The 4,534-nt window shown below is 51.5% G+C and overlaps 1 pseudogene; it reads left to right on the forward strand.

Moving 5' to 3' along the window:
- The first annotated feature begins 752 nt into the window (after nt 1-752).
- On the forward strand, nt 753-2,984 carry LOC144120876 (cullin-3 pseudogene; annotated as a pseudogene).
- Nucleotides 2,985-4,534: the final 1,550 nt, after the last annotated feature.

Raw genomic sequence — 4,534 nt, forward strand, 5'->3', positions numbered from 1 at the left:
GGGATCGAACCGGCGCCTTTCTGGTCAGCAACCGAGCGCCATAGCCACTCAGCCACCGCGGCGGCTTAGAAGCTAATGACACGTTGTTGTTGTTGTTGGCCTCATAAAATGGCATACACCCACAAGGGACATCCTAGTGCGAGTGCTCATCATCGTCGTCTTCAACGCCGCATGCACAGCCTGGTGCGAGAGCTCCGTCCCGCGGCATTGCCCTCTCATCGCCGTCTTCTATGCAGCACTAATCCAGATGTTCAGACCCGAGCAAAAAAATCATTTGCTTTTCCGCTAAAAAAAAGGACAGAAAACTGAATCAGTCATCATGTGCGTACCTCATTTTAGTCATTCAAGCATGAAAAATTCGTAAAATCAGCTGGCAAACAAAACCCCGTGCTTTCGCTCTGAATCGAATGTTGTAAACATAATCTGTGAATTTTTCACCAATAAACCACTCATCCCGCCACTATGAGATCTCCATTAAATATGTAACGCTAATTGAAACTGTTTGGCAGTAATGCAGCCGAGTTTAATATGTTTAGATTACTGGAATTAATTTGTGTTTCATAACTACGTCCGCATTGGAAGAGTACCTACACGTTCTTGTGCACATGCACGCGCATGCGAAACAGTCATACCGGAAGAGAAAGAAGTGCCGATGGCTCGAGCAGAGCTGTAAACAGCGAAAAGAACGTGAAGCGGCGGACGCCATAGCCTCAGTCCCCGAGAAGAAAAAATCCAAGAAGGTGTGGGTATCGATGTTTCGCCGTCCGGGGGAAGATGACATCCCCGATAACGTCTGGCAGCCCTTGTGGAACGCAATACAAGGTATCCAGGCGAACGGCTCGGATGGTGAGCGATTCGACGAGCTGTACCGCAGAGCCTACACCATGGTGTTCCACGGAGAAGGGGCGACACTCTACGGCGGCCTGCGCGAAGCGGTAGTTGAGCAACTGGTGAACAACGTGCGGCCAAGGATCGTGGCCTCCGCTCAAGACACCTTCCTGCAAACACTAAACAGCGCTTGGAACGAACATCAGGCCAAGATGAAAGTGATAGACCACTTTGCCTTGCATATGGACTCCGTGTACGTACCGCAGAACGAAGAGCATAGTGTGTACAACTTGGGCAGGGTTATTTTCCGGGACGAAATAGCCCGCCACGTTGACATACGGGATAAGCTTCGGGATGCACTGCTTCACATTATAAACCGCGAGCGCATGGGCGAGAACGTCGACAGGGTGCTGATCAAGGACACTTGTGAGATGCTGGCAAAGCTTGGTATTGATAATTCAGTCTACGAGCAAGACTTCGAGCGCCCATTTCTGGCGCAGACCGCAAGTTTCTACGCCCTGGAAAGTGAGAAGCACCTTGCTAAAATGACGGCGATCGCCTACGTCGACATGGCGGAGCAGCGTATCAGCGAAGAGGTGGAGCTGGCAAAGGAGTGCCTGAGTGTTTCCACCCAACGCCTCATCAGACATGTGGTCTACGAGGAGCTGGTCGCAAACCATGTCAAGAAAATCGTGGATATGGAAGGCTCGGGAGTTGTACACATGCTGGTACACAAACAGGTGGAGGAACTAGCTCGCGTGTTTCGTCTGCTTAGTCACACTAAGAACGGCCTGGAAACATTTTTAGATCGTGCGAACACGTACGTGCGGGAGCTTGGCAGGTCAATTATGACGGAGGACGGTGACGAGACAGACTCACTCTGTATTGTAAAGAAGCTTCTGGATCTTAAGGACCAATTTGACCACCTACTGCACAGCTCTTTTAATGGCGAGCGCCTGGTGAAGCAGATGATCGATGCCAACTTCGAGTACTTCCTCAGCCTCAACCGTAAATCGCCCGAGGATCTGGCCTTGTTTGTAGATGACATACTGAGTAACAGCATAAAAGAAATGACTCGCCACCAGCGAGAGCAGCTCCTCGACAAAATGGTCGCGATCTTCCGGTTCCTGAAAGACAAAGACCTTTTCGAAAGCTACTACAGGGAGCACCTCTGCAAGCGGCTGCTACTTAACGAAGGCGTTTCAGAGGATGCCGAAAAAAACATGATCTTCAAACTCAAGGCTCAGTGCGGCCGCATGTTCACGTCAAAACTTGAGGCCGTGCTCAACGACGTCGCTATCTCCAATACCATGACAGCGCAGTTTAAGACCATCTTGGCTTCATGTGAAATCGACTTGCATGAATTAGACCTGAATGTACGCCTGTTGACCAAGGGCTCTTGGCCTGTTCCAGCGGTTACGCAGCAAATCAAGATTCCTGCTGCCCCCCGTGGTGTTTTTGAGACATTCAGGCTGTTCTACATGGCGAAGCACAAGGCCCGGAAGCTGACTCTGCAGCCACAGTTTGGCTCGGCGGAACTGAGTGTGTTCGACGAGGACAACGAGCTGTCCATGTATTCTGCGTCCCCACATCGTTCCAGTGACGCACACACGAACACCATCCTAGTATCCACGTACCAAATGTGCGTTTTGATGCTCTTCAATGACCGCGAGAGGATCCCGTTCGAGGACATAGCCTACAAGACTGGCATTCCCGAGGAGGACTTGGTGAACGTGCTTCTGTCGTTGTCAGCAGGAAAATCCAACGAGCGGGTGCTCGTCAAGGAACCTGAGGCAAATGACATCAAACGAGGCCAGGTCTTTGCAGTGAATCACTCTTTCGCTCCTGAATCTCGCCAGGTGAAGATCGTGTTGCTCGCCGCCCAGAGGAAGAACGAGGCGAATAGGAACGAGGCGGTGGCAGGAAACGTGATCAGTGGAGAACTAAGGTTTCAATTGGACGCCGCCATTGTGCGAGTGATGAAGAAACACCGGAAGCTCTCCTACAACGAGCTCGTCCCTGAGGTTATCAGCTTGCTGCGCATAGGGTTCATCCCTAGCCCCCATGAGATCAAGAAAAGGATCGAGGCCATGGAGAAACGAGAGTACATAAAGAGGGCTCTCGATGACGAGGACGTGTACACCTACGTGCCATGAAAGGGCGAGTGGCGCTCGTAGCGCGAGCTGGTCTCCGTCTTCAAGCAAAATCTCCTTCGAAAAATAAATTCCCCAGGTTTGCGCCACAGCCTTTTATATTTCCTTGTAGCTGCTGGGTGGGAGCCGCCGCAGTGGCTCAGTGGTTATGGCGCTCGGCTGCTGACCTGAAAGACGCGGGTTCGATCCCGGCCGCGGCGGTCGAATTTCAATGGAGGCGAAATTCTAGAGGCCCGTTTACTGTGTGATGAGAGTGCACGTAAAGAACCCCAGGTGGTCGAAATTTTCGGAGCCCATCACTACGGCGTCCCTCATAGCCCGAGTCGCTTTGGGATGTTAGACCCCCATAAACCGTAGCAGCTGGCTACGCGGAAGCAGCGTTATGATGAGCGTCACACATTCATGCCGCACTTAATTATCGGCATTATATTCTCATGACGAATACTTTGCACTTATTCCGCTTATGAACGCAGAAAAATGGAAGAAGTAGAATAGAGGTGCAGTTCTTAGTGTTACTGCGTGCATATGAGTGCAGGCGGCTCCAACATGAAAGAGAATACGAATATTATTTGCGTTCAGTTCGTATTCCATAAGAATTAGAGGAAAGAAAACTTCCCCTTTTTTCTGTGTAGTTTTGTTCGGGATGCGTAATGGCCATGAGACATTTTCCACTTCAGTGTAGAAGTAGCAACAAAATTTCTTCTCTTTTTGTGCAAATTTACTGTTCCCTTTATTATCGCAGCCAGACGCACAAACAGGCAGGTCTACAGAATGGTGTTTTGGTTTAGTTTATGCGGGTTTAACGTCTCAAAGCGACTCATGCAATGAGGGACGCCGTAGTGAAGGTCTCCGGAAATTTCGACTACCTGGGGTTCTTTAACAGACAGACAGACAGAAAAACTTTATTCAGCAAGTGAGTTTTATGTAGACCCAGCTGGGTCCCTGGGCCACTGCGCGGTCCCGCACTGCATCAAGTAGGTCATGCCGGGACATGACGTCGGCAGCCCGAGTCACCGCAGCAAGCTGCGATGTTGGGTCTGCAGACATAAGCAGGACCTCCCAGTCCTCCCAGCTCGAGATGGCGTGCTGTCCCCGCGGAGGAGGGTCAGCAGGGCAGCCGAAAAGGATATGGGAGAGTGTGGCTTGGTGGTCACCACATAGAGAGCATGCAGGGGATGTGCCGCAATAGGGGGATAAAAGCTGAGGGGATGACAGAGAGCGGGTCTGGAGGCGTCTGAAGAGGATCTGTTGGGAGTGCGTAAGAGAGGGGTGGGGAGGAGGGTAAGTCCGACGGTCCAAACGGGGTATTTGCGTGAGCTCCGCATAGGTGTGCGCCCGCTCCCTCGAGAATCCTGGATCGAGACTGTCCTGAGCCCGGCAAATCAGACCTCGGGCCAATTTATCGGCAGCCTCGTTTAAAGGATTCCCAGAGTGAGCCGGCACCCACTGAAGCTCTACCCTGCGCGGTAAATTTTGGGTAGGTGTGTTCAACAATTGCCAGGCAGGGGCGTGAATCCTTCCCCTGGCAAAGTTGAACAGAGCCGCTTTGGAGT

Source organism: Amblyomma americanum, chromosome 1, assembly GCF_052857255.1.
Source record: "Amblyomma americanum isolate KBUSLIRL-KWMA chromosome 1, ASM5285725v1, whole genome shotgun sequence".
NCBI classification, from domain to species: Eukaryota; Metazoa; Arthropoda; class Arachnida; order Ixodida; family Ixodidae; genus Amblyomma; species Amblyomma americanum.